This window comes from Sapajus apella, unplaced genomic scaffold (genome assembly GCF_009761245.1).
Source record: "Sapajus apella isolate SASKATOON/1434 unplaced genomic scaffold, GSC_monkey_1.0 scaffold105, whole genome shotgun sequence".
NCBI classification, from domain to species: domain Eukaryota; kingdom Metazoa; phylum Chordata; class Mammalia; order Primates; family Cebidae; genus Sapajus; species Sapajus apella.
The window spans coordinates 886351-909095 of record NW_022437045.1 but is presented as its reverse complement, the minus strand read 5'-3'; the positions used below and the strand labels follow the sequence as shown (position 1 = coordinate 909095).

The 22745-nt window shown below is 43.6% G+C and overlaps 1 non-coding gene across 1 annotated transcript; it reads left to right on the top strand.

Moving 5' to 3' along the window:
• The first annotated feature begins 2487 nt into the window (after positions 1–2487).
• On the top strand, positions 2488–2563 carry LOC116536951. Its single transcript, XR_004262899.1, has one exon. It is a non-coding gene; the product is annotated as a small nucleolar RNA SNORD28 (small nucleolar RNA).
• The last annotated feature ends 20182 nt before the right edge of the window (positions 2564–22745 follow it).

Sequence of the window (22745 nt, the reverse complement as noted above, 5' to 3'; positions counted from 1 at the left end):
CACAGAGTTAAACATAGATGAATGAATCTGAATGCTTTGAGAATTCCCTGAGACTATAATGTACTAATAACATGCATTTTGATTCTCTAAGAGCTACATACAATATGTAATGTCTCCCAAATGCGTACATGTGTTTAAAACTGTCTTCTCTACCATTGGATAGGATGGGTGTTCAGGAGAGCATACTTTATGAGACGGTGACTTAGAAAACCCCTTTCTGATGCAAGATTATACTTCAGTAAACTTAAGATGAATGATCATGGACTCACTCTAGGATGTCCAAATTAGTATGACATCCTTATTTTAAACAATAATGCCCAGAGTTCAGCTCCAAATCATCTTAAGATTAAGACCATAGAATATCATAGGAAAAGCACCAGACTAAAAGGAGAATATACCTAGTCCTCATGACTTGGGAGCCTTGGTTTTTCATTAGCCAATGGGTTAGGGTGGTGGACCCCTAAGGTTCCCTGCAGCACACAGAACCAGAACTAACAGAAAGAGAAGACTCAGGGTGACAGAAAATGCTAAGGACAGTTGGGAAGGACCCCATCAATGCTGGTGCCTCTAAAACCAATCATTTCAGAAGTCATAGAACTGAAAGCACAGGATTTCTTCTGTTCTGTAATGCCTGGACCAGTTTGTAATAGCATAGAGGGAACCAGTAGGCTGATTTCCTTGCAAAGAAATTTACCTTTTTTTTTTTTTTTTTGACAGAGTTTTGCTCTTGTTGCCCAGGCTGGAGTACAATGGCACAATATTGGCTCACTGCAACCTCCGCCTCCCAGGTTCAAGTGATTCTCCATTCTCAGCCTTCCAAGTAGCTCCAAGTAGCTGGGATTGCAAGCAGGTACCACCACACCCGGCTAATTTTATATTTTAGGTAGAAATGGGGTTTCACCACCTTGGTCAGGCTAGCCTCGAACTCCTAGCTTCAGGAGATCCACCCACCTTGGTCTCCCAAAGTGCTAGAATTACAGGTGTGAGCCACCACACCCAGCCGGAATTCACCTATTTTAAAAGATTTTTTAAAGTTGATCAAGCCTTAGGCAAGGGTAAACATAGAGTCGAAGAAGGGAGTAGAGGTGTTACCAAGAAGGATGGTGGAGGATGCCAAGCCCATGACTGAGGGGTAGAGCAGCTGAGAAATAAAGTCATGCTGGTGAAACTGCCCATGTCTATGGGGCCCCCCGCAAATTAAACAACACAGCAAAACAATCTAGTCGTTTCCTGGCTCATGTTGCAGTGAGTAGAGGTTCCACATTAGCATCATGTTAGTAAAAAGCCATTAGCTTTAAAACTTCACATCTCTTTTTTTTTTACCTGCTATTTACCATTTCTACCCTGCTCACATCCTCAAGGTGAAGTGAGTTGTCTTAAATTATTAAGTCATATAGAAAAATTCAGGGTAAAAGATCAAAACCAATTAAGAGGCAGGCATCTGGGTTTAATTAGTCACTGCAACTGAGCACGTCAGCAGGCTTACTATTAGCTAGCACTGACTTCCTACTAAAAGGAAGTATCTAAGTTCATTGAAATGAGATTAATTTATTTTCCAGGTACTATATGCCAAAAAGACTATATTGCTGGTGTGTTTATGTAAAAAGTGATAGACAAGGAAAGTCTTCGCCTCTAATGTCGGTCCTACTCCACACCTTTCATTTCTCCTTCAGCCCAAACTCCGCATTAAGGCCTCTCACAAAGGTTGCTGTCACTTGGTATCCACCTATCCCATTCTGCAGAATCTCCAGAAAAGACTTACAGGTTAAAGAAACCTCCAGCTTCCTTTGCCATCTCTCTGGAGGGTGAAACTTGAGACTTAGGATACCTTCCCCTTAGGAGGAGCAATGGATCTGTATTCTGAAACAGGTCATTACCTGGGGTGGAGAGGTGAGGGTCTGAAGCTTCAAGCTGGCTCTGGTGTAGGCTCTGACATTCGAGGTTTCTGGATCACCCAGAGAGACTCAGTATGAGAGGAAAACAGTCTTGGATTTAGGCCTGATCTCTTTCTTGTGTTGTATCTCTCAGAAACTAACGCTGTTAGGTTGCAAGAGGTGTACACTGCTGCTAAAGAGTCACAGAAATACTCTTCATATGAATGCTAAGTCACACCACACCGAAAAAAAATAGAAAAACCTTAAGTGATCATCATCACAACACTTCTAAGACTTTCTACAGGTGTCTTTCATTAGCTCAGCCTAACTCGGGGGCTTACTATCACATCACTCCGATTTGAAAATATTTGGAAAACTAAGATAATAAAATGTGTATTTGTTAACTTGTATGTTTTTTCTTCTCAACATCTACTCAAGGCAGGGAAAGATTTTAGAGACATGGAAAGAATACATGGGCAAAATATTCTTTGGAATGTCCCCTTCAAATTAAAACTCTGTTGACCTTTTGGCAAATTCTTAGTTGTTTTTAGAGTTGACAACCCTGCTAAGGGCCTCCGTATCAGTAAGCCACAGAGTCAATTAAAGGGGACTCTTTAGATGATTTGAATTGATAAGCTGAGGCTCTGTGAGGAATGACGATTCATAGGCATGTTAAAGTTATTATGAAAAAAGAAAAGAATCTCTGAGTCTTTGATGCCGGATGCAGAACTGAAGACCTTCTGAGAAAACAAAGCAGCCTGGTTCTCACCTTGATGAAATGCCAGCCCCCAGAAACATACCCAGTGTGATCCCCTGATGGCCAGAAGCAGTTCTCAACTTCAACACTCTTGAAATTTGGGGCCAGATCATTCTTAGGCTGGGAGAGGGGCGCCAACTGTCTTGTGCATAATAGAATGTGGGAGGTTTGGCACCCTGGTACATGCCCACTATGTGTCAGCAGTGCTCTACCCAGTTGTGAAAAGCAAAAATGCCAATGTCCCCTGGGGGTAGAGGGAACAACAACCATAATTGAGAGTCACTGGCCCAAAGTTAGGGCCAAAGCCTTTTATAAAACCTGGATTTACCCTCCCTGTGTCCATGTGTTCTCATTGTTCAACACCCACATATGAGTGAGAACATGCAGTGTGTGATTTTCTGTTCTTGTGTCAGTTTGCTGAGAATGATGGTTTCCAGGTTCATCCATGTCCCTACAAAGCACACAAACTCATCATTTTTGATGGCTGCATAGTATTCCATGGTGTATATGTGCCACATTTTCCCTGTCCAGTCTATCATCGATGGGCATTTGGGTTGGTTCCAGGTCTTTGCTATTGTAAACAGTGCTGCAATGAACATTCGTGTGCACGTGTCCTTATAGTAGAATGATTTATAATCCTTTGGATATATACCCAGTAATGGGATTGCTGGGTCAAATGGAATTTCTATGTCTAAGTCCTTGAGGAATTGCCACACTGTCTGTAGGGGAAAATAGGGGAGGGACAGCGTGGGGGGGGGGAGTTGGGGATAGCATGGGGAGAAATGCCTGATATAGGTGATGGGGAGGAAGCAGCACATCACACTGCCTTGTGTGTACCTATGCAACAATCTTGCATGTTCTTCACATGTACCCCAAAACCTAAAATGCAATTTAAAAAAAAACCTGGATTTAAAATCTGTTCAAGTACTCTGACAGATTTTGGATTGCAACCCCCAGATTTCTGAGCCAAAGAAGGAAAGAAAATATTTTGGTCTGAAATGGTTAGGGTTAAGGCTTACTGGCTGTGTATATCAATAATTTGAAATCCCAATATGGCCCCAGGATAATTTCAGATTGTCAATAGCTCTAAATTCCATGAGCCTACCAGGCTGCTAGCTGCCATAGGTACCCGCAAGAACCACAGAAATAGTCTCTAACACGAATAGAGCTTTACGTTCTACTCAGAATTTTAACATTTGTTATCTTATTTAAGTCTGCATGAGTTGTGCATTTAGAATTTCCCAGTTAGGACAAAATCTAGCTTATCTCTGAGGAATCTTGGCCAACCACAGTAATTTTAGTTTTCATACAGTAGATACTTTCTGATGATAATCAGGAAAAGAGCCATCAGTGTTTCACGGCCACTCCAGTAGGTGATGCTAAGATTATGCCATCAACATGGAAGTGACTGTGTATCTTCCTAGTTGCTATGACAGGCAGAGAAACATTCGAATTACCTAATTGTTGCACTGTTACTTGAATACACATTTAATAGAAGAATGGCATTGTTTCACAGCACTTAGATGGGATTTTGATCTGACAAAAGACATTTCTTTCCAGCTTAGATTTTGACAACAGTATTGTGAGTTGGACTTTGAGAAACACTAATAGCCTGAGTTACATGATGAACTTTGAGAGACTGGCCCACCAAAAAAAAAAAAAAAAAAAAAAAATCTGCCTACATTATTAAAGACCAGCAAAACAAAAATAAACATTGAAAAAAGTTCCATGTTATTCGCATCATTTTATCAGCGGCCTGAGAGTACAGCAATGATCAGTGTTAAACTAGTTTTGCATAAAATCTAAACCATTTTAGGATTAAACTCAAGGCTACAATTTACATAAATGTCCCACAGAGTTCTGACTCTGTAATTTACGTGCAGTTGAGATTCCCCATATCCAATCCTGATAGAAAAATACCTGAAGAGTTAATTTAGCAAAGATTGAGGCCCATTCCTCAGGGGAGGCTCTAAACTCTGTGGGACAGAAAGAAATAACCTCCTGGGACACTTTTAAGGTGAATGAAGGGCTTTTAACATGCAGCTGGTTTACTGCATTCCAGATAATAAGAGGCCAAAAATATGTAACGCACAACAGGACTCTTGCAGAGAAGTCCAGTATAATTAGTCATCTGATCATCAACAAAGATGTATGTTCCTGCAATTACAGAATCCACTGCTTGGGTGGCAATGTCCCCAGATCTGCATTTGGTATTGTTTCTGTCAAGCAAACTCCAAGACTCCCTCCAAAATCTATTATAACCTGATTTTTGAAAAGCATAAGTTGCTTATAAGAACATTTGAACTTAATAAATTTACATATGACTCATCTGGGTTCCATCTGCAGTATTATCTGGATAGCACGGTCAGGCTGCATGGTTTACTGGCAGGCTTCATCCAGCAAGGAGACGGCAGGTCCATTCGCTGCCCAGAAATGGAGCCTTCCAGACCAGTGGTTCTGAAGGTGGCTCTGAGCACACACTAACTCTATCAGAAACATCTGATAGAGTTGAAATCTGCTGAAAATGCAGATTCTAGGCTCCCACCCCCGACCTACTGAACTTGAATTCTGGGGAAAGAAGTCCCTGGAACATGAATTTTAACAACCATCCATAATTCTTGAGAGCACTAGAGTCTAACTCTCCAAAGAGTGACATGAAATTGGAAGAAAAGAGGTCCCATCTTAATGTCCTTGTGTCCACAGCGTCAGCTCTTTGGTTGTATGTTTAGTCAATCGTGATGACTTCATGACAGATTTGGTTTAAGAGCCAAGTGCTTAATTTAAAACCCAGATGTCTACAGCCCCTTCCTGGTTCCCACACTCTACCACAACCATCCTTATTGGAGCCACTCTTTACATCAAATCCATGCATACATCCACATACACACACTTATAAAAGGCAGTACAAATGCACACCTGGCACTCTTCCATGATGGACCTGTGCTGTGACTCCTCTAGAGATGTTGGTCTGACCCTCTGAATACATGCTGCATTTGCTAGAGAAAAACTGGCTCCTTGCCTCCTCTTCTCCCCACTTTCCAGTTGCAATAATTATTTCATTGTTGAAAGAGGCTCTCCATTCCCCCATGAAAGGCTTACAGAAAATACTCACCGTAGGTATTTGAATTAGCACTGCCTCAATTCATGAACGTACACATTCTGATAAATAAGTAGCAGCTTCTCTTTTCTCTTATTGACCGTCCTACAATCTACAGTTACTGTCATCAACTAGCAGGAACTATAACAGAAAAAGGAGACGTGCACAAGGAATGAAACGTGCTTAGCACCTGCTTACTACGAAACCTTTACATTATATCAACATAACATAATGTCCTTTGATTAAAGGACAACACATTTTTTCTAGGAAAAGAATAATTCTTTAGAAATGGCTACTTACAGCAGTGATTTTAAACGAGACTTTTTTGAGAAAGAAATGCAGTGTATCAAAATCTCACTATTTTCAGCCAGTTGGCAAACTATTAAGTGTCCACTTTCTATCATACAAATTAAACACTATCTCTGACTTCCAGGGGACACCCAAACTAAGACTGTATTGTTGTAGAATATCAGAGCCTTCCGTGAGCTTTACAAGGTTAAAAATTAGAACCCCATCATATTCCACAGCTGGTTAACAGATGAACATCACTATGAGATGGAGCAGGGCGGAGCTCCCCATAGATCTATGAATGTGTGCAAGGGCAGAGCCCACAGTGCAAGGCAGTCTGTCCCTGGGAGGCCTCTGCCACACCAAGCACAACTGACAACAGCCAAGGAATGATACAAGACCCTCATCTTACAAAATTCTATTTGTAAAAGGAGGATTGTCAAATTCATTTGGAAACATAATCACCTACAGATTCATGAAGACTTTGCTCTATCCAGACTCTGAAAATTCATACAGTAAAGACAATGCTAACCGTGTTTGAGGTGGCATTCCTCCAACTTATTTGATCCTGGAGCTCTTTTCTAATCACACCAATTCCCATCCCACGGACCCACAGTTCTGCAGGGCACACTTTTAGGCAATTCCATCAGTCCTAGAAGCACCTGAGGTCCATGGCAGCTACACAGAATGTAATCGCCCCTGCATGCTGCCAGGGAGTCTGGCCTCCCTCAGCCAACAAGAGCTGTGATTGAGTCTCCAGACCATGGGGAGCTTTCCTGGGTGGTGAAGGGATACTTGGCAAAGTATCAGGTTGGCTTCCAAGGTGATCCAATTGGGATGTGTGTCCCCGCTCCAGCAGGGCAGAAAAAGTGGCAGCATGAGTACTTTCAGCAGCTAGCCATCAGTCCAATCCCAGCAAAGGTAGAAGAAACAGATGAGAAAGCCCAGGACCTTGGATGTGTCATGGGAGCCCCTGGCCAACCATATCTGAAGCTGTTTACTCTGGGTATTTCTTCTACATTCAGTCTGACTTGGATGTCGGAAATGCTTACACACATTTTATATTACAGGTATTGATAGACTTACCACCTATGCAACTTACAACCATTCGACATTACGACCACAATCACTAGCCACGACTGCTCCGCATCTGGCAGCGCAAACGTTGCCCAGCTGGGCGTACGACAGTGCGGACCAGCTTCCAGCAGCACTACCATCTCCGCGTGCACCATTTCAACTGTACATATAGCCTACTCAACTTACTACCAAATCGTGTTATGACCAGTCCGCAGTCCCGACCGTGGTCGTTAAGTCAAGCACTAGCTGTATTCCCTTTTTATGGTATTCTGTTAAAGTGAAAATAGACTAGGGGTAGATAACTTATTTAGTCATTCACATCTCAGCATGAATTAGTTTAATTTTTTTTCTTATACCAATGGAGGAACCTGGGCCCATATAGATGTGCTAAGTGTGTGAGATGCTATACATGGAATAGCTCAGAGAAGAGATTAAGAACAAACTTTTCCCCTTCACAATTCTCTTGTGAATCAATACTTTTTTTCCCTCCTATCCAGTTTCTATTACCTGAAGCATAAGTCTGCATGCTTCAGTCAGCACAGGTTAAGAGAGCTGCATAAGGGTCAGTCTTACTGTCCCTAAGGCCAACCCCACAGGACACTTACAGAAGGACAATCTTTGGTGTTTATTTTAAATGCACATCTGTCTCACCTGGGATAAAGAGTTCTAGTAACATCAAAAATTATTATGGCTATTATGGAAAATGGCACGGAAGTTTCTTAGAAAACTAAAAATGGAATTACCATGTGATCTAGCTTCTGGGTTTATATGAAAAGGAATACATACCCTTTGGTGTGTCAAAGAGCTATCTGCACTTCTGTGTTCATTCCAACACTATTGACAATAGCCAAGTTAGGAATCAACCTAAGAGTCCATCAACAGATAAATGGATAAAGCAAACATGGTATACATACACAATGGAATACTATTCAACCTTTAAAAAGAGCCAAGTTCAATCATTGGCAACAACGTGGATAAAGTTAGAGATCATCATGCTACGTGAAATAAGTCAGGTACAGAACGACAAATACTGCACATTCTCACTCAAATATAGAATCTAAAACAATTGAGTTCATAGAATCAGACAACAGAATGGTGGTTACAGAGATCAGGGGCTGGGTAATGGGGAGATGAAGGTCAAAATGTACAAAGTCTCAGATATGGGGGATACGGATTTTTTCTTTTTTGAGTCTACTGCCATGCATGGTGCATGTAGTTAATCATATTGTACATTTCAAAATTGCTAAGAGAGTACATTTCAAATGTTCTCACCACAAACACTTTCCAGTATTTGAGGTGATGGATATGTTAACTAGCTTTATTCAATTATTCCACATTGTATGAATAAATTATAATATCACATAATATCACTTTGTACCTCACAAATTTATACAATTATAAATTGTCAATTTATGATAAATAAAGGTTGTAGAATGAAGGAAAACAATTAAAAATAAAAAGTTCATGGGTTATACTTTCCAAGTAAAACACAAAAGGTAGAAAATATGCAGGAAAATAAATACTAATTGATTTTACTAATTATAAAACTCTAAGATGTCAACATAGACTATGAGCTAAGTGAATTGTTTTGTTTATTTGAGATGGAGCGCTCTGCGGCCCAGGCTGGAGTGCAGTGGTGTGATCTTGGCTTACTGCAACCTCTGTCTCCTGGGTTCAAGCAATTCTTCTGCCTCAGCCTCCCAAGTAGCTGAAACTACAGGTGCCCACCACCATGCATGGATAATTTTTGTATTTTTAGTAGAGGTGGAGTTTCACCATATTGGCCAGGCTGGTCTTGAACTCCTGACCTCATGATCGACCACCTTGGCCTCCCAAAGTGCTGGGATTACAGACATGAGCCACTGTGCCAGGCCTACTTTTTAAAAAAAAAAACAAGGAACCAGTTAGGGGAAAAAAAAAATTTCAACCTACATTCCTGGAGCCCCTGTCTACCCAGTCTATCCCTGGCTAAGTCCAGTCTCTCCAACATCTTCTCCCTCATCACTGCCTGTGGGAAGCCTCCCAGGATAAGTCCAATCGTCTACATAGTCCTGTAATACTCTTGATTACAGGTTTTCATTATTTATTTCATATCCATTTTCCTGTCTGAACTTTACATCCACAAAGGCAAGGATGGAAACTGACTCATTCACCACCAGCTGTTACCCCTGGGACTTGGGTGTGAAACTGGCTCTCAGAAATTAATTAATAACTGAAAGTAAAGGATCGCTACTGTACATGTATGAACAATCTTACAAGTCAACAATATAGAGGAAAACACTCCAATAGAAAAATGGGCAAAGTGAGTGTTTATATAAAAATAAATGTAAAATAAAACCATGACACCATTTTTCAGCCATTTTCCCTCTCCTTTAAATTCAAAAACAAAACCAAAGGAAAACTAACACATGTATCCCTTAGAGGTGGGGAATGGCCACTCGCATAGGCTGCTAACCTTTCAGTTGGGCACCCTGGCTCTATGTATTGGCTTCTTTCAGATGTGCCTGCCTTTAGCTCAGTGATTTTGCTTTTAGGAATATATCCTAATATACACAAATATTTATCTATGGAACAATCAGTGCAGCTTGTGTATAACAGCAAAGAGAAATCCAAATAAGCAATAATAGAGGATTGGTTAAATTATGCACATGAGTAAAACAGAATGATATGCAGCATTCTTAGTGAACATGTATTGATCCTTGCACGGGCCAGACACCGCACTAAGTCGGTAGCATGCGCGGTCTGACTTCATCCTCAGAACACGTTATGAAGTAGGCGTTCCTATGACAGCCATTTTCCATGGAGGGAAATTACGATTTAGAGAGATGAAGTAACTTGCTCAAGGTTACATAGCTAGGAAGTAGTTGAACCAGAGGCAGTCCCCAGGGCCAGGCCCTAGGTCACAAAGCTTTCTGCCCCCATGTTAAAGATGTCCAATGTACATTTAGTGGCATGGAAAGGCGTTCCTGTGTTCCTGATACGTTCACTTAAAAGACAGATTACAAAATCATATACAGTATACAATCACTTTTTTGTAAAATATATATGTGCTCACATGCATAGCTGTGTCTTTATCTTTGCACAAGGACTAAAAGGAAGAATTCACATGTAAAGGTTCTCTGGGAGGCAGGGTCATGAGATAATGGGGTTTTTCTTTCCTTTTTGCTTACTCCAGTGTTTCATGGTTTTCTTTTCTTTCCTTTTTTTTTTTTTTGAGACGGAGTTTTGCTCTTTCACCCAAGCTGGAGTGCAATGGCGCAATCTTGGCTCACTGCAACCTCTGCCTTCCAGTTTCAAGCAATTCTGCTGCCTCAGCCTCCAGAGTAACTGGGATTACAGGCACCCGCCATCATGCCCGGCTAATTCTTGTATTTTTAGTAGAGATGGGGTTTCACCATGTTGGCCAGGCTGGTCTCGAACTCCCGATCTCGTGATACACCCACCTCGGCCTCCCAAAGTGTTGGGATTACAGGTGTGAGCCACTGTGCCCAGCCTGTTTCATGGTTTTCTAGAATGAAAATAGGTTACTTTTATATACTTTTAAAAACTTTTTAATTTGACCTCAAAGTAGCCTAGAACTTCAGAGGTCCTTACATATTATCCAATCTAATCTTCTTCCTAGCAAGAAGATGCAAGCCTGGAGAGATCAAGCAAGTGTCGCCGGATGGGATGGCTCATGCCTGTAATCCTAGCACTTCAGGAGGCTGAAGCAGGTGGATCACGAGGTCAGGAGTTCAAGACCAGCCTGGCCAAGATGGTGAAACCCCATCTCTACTAAAAATACAAAAATTAGCTGGGCATGGTGGCAGACACCTGCAATCCCACTACTCGGGAGGCTGAGGCAGGAGAACTGCTTGAACCTGGAAGATGGAGGTTGCAGTCAGCTGAGATCGTGCCACTGCACTCCAGCCTGGGCCACAGAGTGAGACTCCATCTCAAAAAAGAAAAAAAAAGAAATCAAGACAGTGCTTCACAGCTTCTTGGCTAATTAATACCAGAGCCAGGGTTGTGATGGGGTGGCCTCTACCTGGCTCCAGGCTCTTAGCACCACCTTCACCCCAGGAAGGCACCTGACTATCCTCACTTGCACAGTGAAGAACAACACAACTTGGACACTCACTCATTCTTCTGAGCGTTCAGCTGTCTACCTTCACTCACTATGACTAGCATACTCAGTGACACCCCGGTGCCCTACAAAACAACACATGCCCTGTGGGATGAAATGCCTGAGGAGCATGACACTGCAGCCTGGCTGTCAGATGGCCTCCAACCAGCTCTGGATCATTCTTCCTAAACCAATGGCTCTGAGCAGAGATACCTATCAGCATCCCCTAGCCACATTTTCTGAAGATGAAGCCCGCATGGAGATTCTGACTCAGTGGCATAGAGAGGGACCTACGTCAGAATGTACTGAAAAACATTTCCATGTGATACTAATGTACATCCCCAATTAAGGAATCCTGGTCTATATAAATCTTCAAGTGTCAGTGTCTTAACTGGGAACTAGACACAGTTGTTTTCATCCTAATTTAAAACTCTGTCTGCTGTTAGGAAGAACACATCCCTCTCTGCCAGAAGCCTTGACGTGGGTTGGGGCTTCTTTTTAGTTGTTGTTTCTAATCCTAAGGAGAAGAACATTGTGAAGGGCAAAGGGTGTGTTGGCTCACTCCCCCATGTTGCTCTAAGACATCTGGCCAAACTCCCCGTCAGGCAACTGAGAACCCAAAGCTGGTCAGCAGTGTGTGGGCACAGGGCAGACCTGATGGCAGCTTGAGAGCCAGCGCTGGGGACCAAGGCATGGTCCACAAGGGAGGCCCAGCCCAGCCGTGGGTGCTCTGAGCATCTACAAGGTTGAGCAGACATCAGAGCTCCAGAAGGAGCTTAGAGCATCAGCTTCCTCTTAGCATCCATAACCAGCAGCCAGGAAAACAATGCAGAAGCAAACCTTCACCAGAAACAAGATAAGGCTGGGCTTCTCTGCTTCCTCTTTAATCACCCTGAAGGGGGTACGAACTGTGAGGCCCTCAAGGCTTTTGCTTTCTACCTGCCTCTTCCTGTCCTGAAGGATTGGTGCTACGGGAATATTTCCACATTCTGTTAGCATGGAGGAGAGAGCAGGGACTTTGGAGGTACAGTCTAGATGATTCCGCCAGCCATCACTGCTAAAACAGGGCTGCAGGGGTCGCAGACACCAACCACCTCCTCACTGAAGATGCAAGGATGAAAGAAAACAGAAAGATGGCCCCACTGGAAAAAGAACAGAAAACGTTTACAATGAAGTGTGATGTAAAGGTAGAAAGTAGAAGGAAAGAAACACAAGAAAATTAAAATGCGCTATAAAACTGTGAACTACATTATGCTATATTACCAGTAATTTTAGTGACTGCTCACTTAGGAATGCTTTTCTTTTAAAAGAAAAACAGAGCCAGCTCTTTCTAAGTTGAATAATAGAGAGAATGTTAAATGAGGGATTGTGTTTCCTGGTTTTTGATATTGTTTATATTTGTTATTTGTATATATTAATACATAAGTAGATTTTAAATAAATCCTACCTGGGAATCATTTTTATAAATTTTGGTATTTTTGACAGTCCTATATTTAGCTAGACTCGAACTCAGTAACACGTAGGGCTATGTTATAACGGTGAAGAACATGACAGCTAAAAACTCAAGATTAAGTGTTTCATTTAAAATTATAGCCAATTCTTCTGACATAGGAAGTGATGGTGGCCTTACTTACATAAAAGAATATGCTGGCCTTACTTACGAATATACACAATTTAAATGACATTTTTACATCCTTAGTAACTTCATAGTACCCAGAACAGCTAGAGCTAGGGCCACCTTCATCTCTGGTGTGGTAGGAAGAATGCAATCTCAAGTCCGGGGCAGGTTTCAACTCCCCTTGCACATCCAGGCTGAATATGCCCTGGTCTATACAACTTCCACAAATCGGCTTGAGCAACTCCCTCAGGCAGATTCCTAAGCTCTCCTCCTCTTCTCCTTCTAATAAAATCTCCATTGACATCCAAGGAAGTTCAGACCCATCTCAGCCTTTCTGTGACTCAAGGCTTCTATGTCTCAGCTAGAAAGCATTTGCCTCAGGGATTCTATGAAGACAGCGAAATGTTGTGGGAAGAACAGCAGCCAAGGCAGAAGGCAAAGGTTCAAGCCACCATGAAGTCTCTTCCTTGCATGTATAACACAAAGCCTCTCTGAGCCATGATCTCTCCCTCGGAGGCAGGGAGAACGCCAGCCCTGTGTTCTTCACATGCCTGGGTACAAAGTCAATAGATGTCAAAGCACTCGCCACACTGCACAGTGCCTCCAAATACAAGTGATGAATGGAGAAATGAAGACAGACATCAGCTCTGCACTACGCCAGCATCCCTTCCGGTCCGCAGCAGCCTTGCCGCCCAGGCGGTGAACCTCTCTCCCTGTGCAAGCAGGCCCAGCCACACGCTTCTCAGGAGACCCTGACAGCCTCTACAGGAAACTCTAAGCAGGCTGGTTGCCTGGCTGCCCACCTGGAGGCCTTGCGAGTTAGCCTTGTTCTGCCAACGACTATGTGCTGACCACAGATGCCATCCACTGAGGTTTTCTCCGTCTGACATCTGCCAGTTAGTGGTGCTCCTGTTTTATGGATTTTCATTCATTGTAATCTTTGCTTGCTGCAGCAGGGGCTGGTTTAGCCCAAAGAGAGGACTCTGTGACAACAGCGTTAAACAAACAGCACCAGGCCTGGTATTTTCAGATATGTTAAAATTCTCTCTAAGCGCAGTGTGAGGGCCTGAAAAACTCAGCCTGTTTCCTCTGGCTGGGCGAATACTGATAAGAGCTTTATCCAATTTATAAGGCAGGAGAAGGAAATAATCATGTGTGATGGAATTGGACAAATAATCCAGTTCCAAACAATTATGAAATATAATGTAATTACAGAAGACTGTGCCAGGGTCTGGCAGTACCAGATTTTTCTCTTTCATGAATCAACAATAATCTAGAATTTTGATTCTTCCAGGCCTCACGAGTCACCAAAAACTGTAGGCAACTAAAAATCAAGACAAAGTCAATACACGCACACGTGTGTATGGCACAGATGCCCTTTCTTTTTATATTTTTGTGAACTGATTTCATGGTGCTCCAGACACACCGCTGCATACACCATCAAGTAGGAGAAAGCACTTCAATTAATGCCAACGCCCCCTCTAAATCCAATTCTACATACATACCAGGAGAAACTCATATTCTAGTTATGATTTACAAGAGAGACGGGGAAGAAGTTTCATTATAGAAACCACACCTCGGAAATGGATGAAATCCCTCAATGGGATTTCTGGTTCTCCGCCCAGAAGTCTCCTCTCCCCTCACTCACCATCCACTGCTATTCAGAGCAGGCTGATGCTTCTCAAATTCAGAGTTTTGTAACTGAAATCAAGACTTCTTCCCACCTGTAGTGTCTATTTATGAGATGAGGCCCTCACGGCAGAGATCGAAGGTGAGGTGAGGTGGAAGTGTGAGGCAGAATTCTTGGTGCTGCTGGAATGCAGTCTGGACTATGGTTTGGGGAAATAAGGGGAAGATCAGACGAGACGGAGAACTGTAGAAAGGAAACGAAGGAAGGGGTTGAGAGCAGCTCTGCTCCTTTCAAGGCGTAGACCTACCTCCTCACCTAACCCTGGGTCCTCACTTACATCTTAAGAGAGCCACTAAGCCTCTTAGAAAAAGACGAGGAGTTATGGGCATGGACGGGAGTTCAATTTGGCCTTCATCCATTTGACATCTCTCCATTTCCCGCCAATGACTCAGGAAGATTCAGGCACACACCTGTCATTTGTTCAGGCACCTCCTCCAAGCAGAGCTGCTCTTCCCTTCCCTCGGTGCTAATGGGACTCTACTGTCAGGTGACTTTCCAGGCCCCGGGTGGAGAAAGCAAGACTTTGGGAGGGACTGACCAACGGCTCCAAATCTGAGGGGCTCACACCCCTCGCTGAGAGAGTTCTTTATTCTCACCCTGAGCTTCATCCCAACAAGCTCCACCCTCCAGGCAGGCATATCACAAGCTCTACGCAGGGCTCCTGCTTCACCCACAACACCCCTGACAGGAGTGAAGCATCAGTTCTGACCAGGCAGCTGTGCTCACTACCTCCTCCGAGGCAGGCTCCCTCCCTGAAGCCCTCCCAAGGCTGGTCACATAAACCACCCTCCACGCTGCTGCCAGCCACAACCATTCTAAGATTACAACCTCTCCATGCTCACTCTCTATCTCCCTCCCTTTCTTTCCCTCCCTCCTTCTCCCTCCTTCTCTCTCCCTCTCACACACACACATACACCCCTGCATTTCTGCTTACATGCCTTTAGTTCAGAACTTCCTTTTGCTTTTAGAGGAAAGTTCAAACTTTAAATGGCTTGCAAAGCCCTTCCTAATTTGGCCTCTCCCTTTAACACCCTCTCCCCACTCCAGCCCCTTAGAGCTTTCTTAGGTCCCTTGAGGAACTAAACTCTTTCTTGCCTCAGATCCTTGCATACGTCGTCCTCCTCCCCGTCCTCGTCCTCCTCCTCCTCCTCCTCCTCCTTTACTCTGCAAAGAACTAGTTCTTACCATCCTTCAGTCATCACTCCAACACCGTCTCCCCAGAGAGGCCTTCTCTGACAAGCCCATCTAAATCAGGTTTCCCAAACACAAACCTACATGCAGTCATGATTCTGTGGCACAGCAACCTGTGGCTCCTAGCTTTGTGGCTCTTACTGAAATTTGCAATCACCCATTTCTTTGTTCACTGTTTTATTATCCAATTGAGATGCTATTATTTCCAAGATGGCAGAGGGATGATTCAATCACCTAGCAACAGCACCATGCATATGGTAGATTCCCAAAATCACATTATCATAAGATATCATCATAACTCATACTCCTCTTGGATCCTGCAGACAGACCAAATAGGAAATTATGCTGTATTTAGAGAACAGTGACAAAAAATGACAGCCTGAGTCAGGGGATTTGTATTGCAAAGTCCTGGAAATAAATGTGCATAGATGTGGTAGACAGGCTTACAGGGTAGCTCTTAAAAGCCCAGATGATAAGTCTGGGAGGAACACTGATATAAACTAGAGGGCATTGAGGGATTGACACTGAGTCAAGGCAGGCCGCATGGAAGAGCGAAGGGCTCCAAGCCTGAATTGGAAAAGAATAAGGTAAGAGGATAATGTCTTCTCTATCTAGGAGGAACCACCAGGTCTGAAAGAAGGCAGATATTTGCTTGCTCCAGTGGGCAAAATTGGGTTCAATTGGTACAAGCTTTGCCCCATTACAAAAATAAACATGTTAATATCTCAAACTGTCCAATAATGAATCTGATTGCCCCATGAGGTAGTGAAGTGCTGGTGTCCTGAGGTGATAGGCAGGGAACAGATAAGATTGTTAGGGAGATCATTTCTGTATCCAGCAGGAGACTGGATTCTTATGAGCCCTTTCCATTGCAACACCCAAAGCTCAATGGAAAGCCATCAGAAGTTTGGAGCCCAGAGTAACGCGATTTTTTTTTTAATGTGTTGTAACAGAAAGATCTGTGAAAGGCTCTGTAAACTAAGAAGTTTTCAGTGCCAAATGAAAGAATTAGAGGCAGCCTGAGCTATCAGAAGACCAGGAAGGAGAACTATTACTCCAAATGAAATTTGATTTGACAAAAACAGTGTAAGAAAATAGCGTTTGCAAGACTTGTAACAGCTATCAAAGTCTCCAAGATAAGAACTTTATGACTAACATCCTTAATGATAAGTAGATAAAGGCTTCTACCTCAGAAATTTTAGAACATATTTCAATAAGAATGACCCCTCACCTAAACATTCTAAGTGGGATACTCAATGACAGCCCTGTTCAAGATCAAAAACTTGTGCGATGTCTGATATTTACGTAGATTCCAACTAGTAGTTGAAGAGATTTGTGTGCTGTAAATAATTAAAATAAGGCTCTCTTATGCCACATTTAAGTTTCTAAAGGAGCCTTAAGCAACCTCTGCTACATGTAGCATGGTTGATTTAAAAACACCTTATTTAAAAATGTCTAAGATGCCAGCTTCCCTTTTAACTTACCATCAACTGAGAGTTTTTTTACCCATTAAATCATGGAGGACAAAATTTCCACAAAGTTAAATAGTCAGGTTTTTTTGTTTGTTTGAGACGGAGTTTTGCTCTTGTTGCCCAGGCTAAAGTGCAATGGTGCAGTGTCGTGATCTCAGGTCACTGCAACCTCCGCCTCCGGGGTTCAAGCAATTCTTCTGCCTCAGCCTCCCAAGTAACTGGGATTACAGGCATGTGCCACCATGCCCAGCTAATTTTGTATTTTTAGTAGAGATGGGGTTTCACCATGTTGGTCAGGCTGGTCTCGAACTCCTGACCTCAGGTGATCTGCCCACCTCGGCCTCCCAAAGTGCTGGGATTACTGGCGTGAGCCATGGGGCCCAGCCGCCTGTAATAGCCAGTTCTTAAAGTGCCCAGCCCTGGGCAATTATCAGTGCATCTGTTCTATATTGTCCCTTTCTTTTCCTGTGCCTATGTGACTAGAAAAAGGGTCTTTGGAGGAAAGATGTCACTTGTGAAACTCTGGGTGGTGATTCAAACATTTGCAAACATTCTGTTTTGCTCAAGGGCGGTGGTGGATATATTTCAGCTTGCCCTAGATACACATGCACACACCCATGTCAGCTGGTGCCTCCTCCATACACAGAGTGGAACTTGCACCTGTTGCCAGCTGACTTAATTCTCTTTTATCATTTAAAGAAAAAACAACAAACATGTTTGCCACCATTTTCAGTGAAGGAGACTGCTTTGCCTTCTATAGGAGAAAGGGGTTGTGAGGGAGGGGGAGAATGTTAACAGCGAATCCTCTACACAACTTCCTTTAGTCTGGCCATGACCAGGTCAGTCAAGCCAACAATCAATGGTAAATTCACATTTATGACGTGAACCAAAGGCATCACTCATGAAACTGTCACCTTGCTGGCGAAATACTGAAATATACGTTGACATCTTTGCAAGAGTTGTTAAGAGAGACTGGAAAATAAAAGGAAAGCCCAAGCATTTTTTGCATTTTCTTTTTGCATTTCATTCAGCAAAGATTTTTTTAAAAACTTAATAGAGGGCGATGCTGGATGTATTTCGTCTGCAGTATGGCCAGCCTTTAAGTACATGAAGTGATCCTATCTAAACAGTAGCACGAGGGCCTCCCTTGTCTCAGGTAACCAGTTTGGAAACAGCAAGAGGGCTTTGGGTTAAACATCAGAAAATATTCATAAGACACCATAACCACAGAAACAGAGTCGAGCTGAAACTCCGTGGCAAAGCCGATATGTAAATCACAGCTGGTGATTTCTGTTAAGAACTTTGGTTTGGGAGGTTTCACAGCTTCATCTCCAAAGCCCCGGTTCAAAACCACAATGTTCAGCAAGTCAGTGAGATTTCATGCTTCGGCCTGAAACCCGGGCCAACAAATGCATCTCTTGATGCAATTCAGGATCTCAGAATCTCCACTAAAGAACCGAGCTAAACCATGGAACCCCATCCTGAAGCCTTGCTCTTACCCAGACAAGCACAGTTGCCACTTAAAGATTCGCTAAAAGGAGAGGCAGGGAAATGCCTGCTGCAACAGCCCATTAGCTGCTACATTTAAACCCCTACCACAGTAACCGAATGCGAGTGAGGTTTCAAAAGGAAACCTACATGGTATGAAATGTAGCAATTATTGGTCTATAAATATAGGAGGTTATTGACTGTCAAGTACTTTCTCTCAAGGAGCGGTAGGGGGAATTCTTCCTGCAAAGGTAGGCTGCAAAATTTTTTCACCTAGAAATAATTTAGAAACTGGCTGGGGCACAATCTCGTAATGTCTCAGGTGCCAAAAGTTCCCGATGCTCCGGAAACAAAAGCGAGGTCGGTATCTCTCCGTCCTACCAATCCAAGCTTGGACGTAAAAGGAGAATTTTGTTAAATCCCAGGATTAGTGAGTGACGCTAACCCCCGAACCAGGATTACTGACCGACAGAGAAAGAAAAGATAGTGGCGGAAAAAGGAACATTTTACAAAAGATTTCTGTTGTCACGACCTTCAGACCCCGAGGCTGCAGGAAGGAGTAGGCGGCCGCGGTGCGCCGGCCCGTGCGCGTCCACGCGTGGGAGGCGAGGCCGAGGCTGCCAGGAGGCGTCCCGCACCCCAGGGCGCTCCTCCAAGGAGGCCGTGTCCCCGCCCGCCTCCGCTGGCCCAGTTTTCGCTGTTTTCTCGGCGCACCGCGGCGCCTGGAGTTAGAAGACAATCCATCCCCCGCGCGGCCGCGAGTTAAGCTGCAGGCCTTTTTTCAGGGCCTCAGGTGTGAGCTGCCGCGAGCCCCACGGAGGATCGATCACAGGCCCGGCCGGGGGGACCGGGAGCCAGGTGTGCGCGCCCGCCCAGCGCCCCCCGCGTGAAGAGGCCCCGCTCCCCCACACCCCTGGCTGGCAGCCAGGCCGGAATCAGAGCCCTACCTCGGAGCTCCCCCGTTTAAGAGAAGGCGTCCAGGGGGCGGAGCCAGCTGAAAAGCGGGTCGAGACATTCACCTGTGGTTAGGCAAAGACACGAGAGACACGGTTAATCCCTCAGGTGCCCCAGATCACAACAGAGCTCGGGAAGGAGGAACAGCTTGACAGAGAAAAGGGGACAGGAGTTGATGAGGGAGGGTGTCTGCAGAGCCTGGGGTTGGGGGATTGGGTTCCAACCAGGGAAGGTAATTCTGCAAAATTGGAACGCACAGGCCTTCTGTCTGTAGGCAAGTCTGACAAAGGGCACAATCCAGGAAATGGAATCGAGATGCGTCCCCTGCCTCTCAGCCTACTGACCCACTTTCCTCCGGCTCCGTCTCCCCCAGAACCATGCCCCTCCCTAAATCTTCCTGCTAGCCCAGAGGGAGGAAGGATGAGGACTGAGGATCACGATGTAGGTGAAACCAGCGGCCTGGGTCTATTCGACAGTTCCAGAAGCACAGAAGCCTCTCGCTCTTTCCCAAAAAAGAATCCTTTCTGAGCCCCCCTTCACTCAGTTCCATCGTACACACACAATGCACCTAAAGAGACCTCCTCCAACTCCCTGTCAAGAAGCCTGAAATTCCACACGTAGTTGCTCATTTTGTTTGAAGCACAGAAAACATCTGCACCTGATAAAAGATGTTAGCGTGCCATTCTCAAAAAGAGAAGCCTTTGATCCATTCTTTGGCGTTACAGTTGCGGCATGAAGTATTTTCCCAGATTGCAGTCTGCTATCTGAATGAAGCAAAGGCTCCGTAAATGAAGGGAATATTGAAACAAAGTTCTAGAGCATGCAATCCTGTCCAGTTGAAGTACCGCAGGAAGAGGAAGCACACACACACACTCATACATGCAAATCCTCCAAGACTGAGCCTCAGAAGGACCTTATTCGATTGCCAGAAGCACCATGTGACAACCATACTTTGTTACGTCCATAAAGTGGCTGCAAAGAAACACAAGTCACAGGATCTTTGGCTTTGGCTGGCATGGCTGCCCTGCCCTCCAAGTGCCCATGGGAGCAGGGAGTTGCAATGGTACCAGCATGGGCTTTGCATTAAGTATATTTAGGTTTGAATCCTAATTCTCGCATCTTCTGACACAACTGCCTGAATTCAAGTTCTGGCTCTTGCTCTCAGAAGCTGTGTGATCTTGGACAGATGACCTGGCCTCCCTGCCTCTCTGTTCCCTCTTCTGCAGTGAGTGTAATAACCTCAGACAATCCATGCAAAGCACTTAGCGTGGTGCCCGCCACGTGCTCAATAAAAATGAACTATCATCACTACTGCTATTAGCCATTCGATTTTGGGTAATTTTCCTGCTTTCAGCGTCAGATTCCTCACCTGTAACACGGAGATGATCGTATCTACTGTTACAGGAATGTTGTGCAGGTTGAAGGAAATATTACGTAGGAGAGTTAGGAAGCACTCAACAGATGACAGCAGTGATGGTGATTAGGAGGATGAGGATGAGGATGATATCGATGTTAAATATGTTCAAGCCAAGCCAGGATATTCATAGGCACCAGCCCAAGCTGGCTGGTTAACAGGGAAGGTAAGCACCCATTCACCCCTCCCTATCCCTGGGCGGTGACACTATTTGTCTCATCAGGTGGATTCTCTTTGCCCAAATCAGTTTTAAGCAATTAGGTCTGAAACTACACAGGACATAACCCAAATTCAGGGAATCTCAGCTATTCAATTGTTGCTTTCCTTTTTCCCTTTTCTCTACGCTTTGATGTAAGGTGGTGTCTCAGTGAGTTGACTCATCTGCCCGTATTTGTTCATTATAGCTGTTGCTAGGAAGTTATTATGTAAATGGCCCTGCTCCTCAATCTCCATTATGCTTTCTTGTTATTGTGAGATGGATTAAGTGCTAGCCCTGTACTGAGTTTTTATTAGTCTTTTTATAATTTCTTATTTTTCTCTCCTCCTTTATCAGTTCCTTTAGAAGTTAATCCTTCTACAATTCAAGGACTTTAAAGAAGATGCAGAAATTCTTGAGCACTCTGGTGGAGAAGGGGGCTAGATTTCAAAGCGGGTTGAGCCTTTCCTTCTTCATTGTGTCAATATTTAGTACCTGGCTTTTTTAATTTTCAAAAATCAAATTTAAAACATCACCATGCTCCTATAAGCTTCACTACTTATAATAATCAAAGAGCAAGTTTCAGCTTGACACATGGATAGTGTAGTGGTGTGCCACATTCACTACCATCCCTTCTACTGGGTTAGGTAACCAAGTCTAATCAAGATAAAAAGCTTCCAAGATAAAAGGAAAAAACAAACACTAGTACTAAAAGTAAACAATAAATTAAATAACTAGCACAAAACCAATTTGGAAATATAGGACTAGGATGTTGCTTTATTTTCTGCCACATTGCAAAAGATATTTGTTACATGTTCCAAAGTGCAGAATCAGTGTAATTTTCAGCCCCTCAAGGCATACCACACATGTATGAAGATTTCAAAACCAGCCCAGCAGGCTTTCCAACAAATGGAAAGTGAGGTTGCACATTTCATTTCAGATACCTGTTTCTAAATCATTGATTTTTGTAGAAATGTCACACTGTACTGAAGAGAAGTCTCTCAATAAGCATACAGCCAACTTCCCAGAAAATGCCAATGTTTTTAGTTAAGTCAGAAAGCTTCAGAAAAGCCCATGAAATTCAGCTCACTCTCCCACCTTATGCACACAATATCCAGCGACTTCAATTACATACCAGCCTTCATCCCTGCACTTCAGGGAAAGTTTTAAGCCTAAAACAAGCAGTGAATTGGGCCTACCCCTGCTGAAAATTTGGGGGAAGAACAGTGGGAATCAACTACTTACTCTTTGGTTTCAATACACAGAGGAAAAAGGGTTAGACTTATTGCTCAAGGTAATAAGGCCAAAGCTGTATGGGGAAAAAGGCTGCAGGTTTACACCTGTAGTTTTATTTTTCACGATGCTTTAACCTTCAAGCCAAGTCTTCAAAGACTAGAACCAGCACTCTTAAGAATACAACACATGTTCAGATTCAGTGTCCCCATCAAAACTGTGTATATCTAATTTAAAAGAAGAGATGATGGCCAGAAAAAAGCAAATAGTGGAAACAAGAGTAAGAAATTC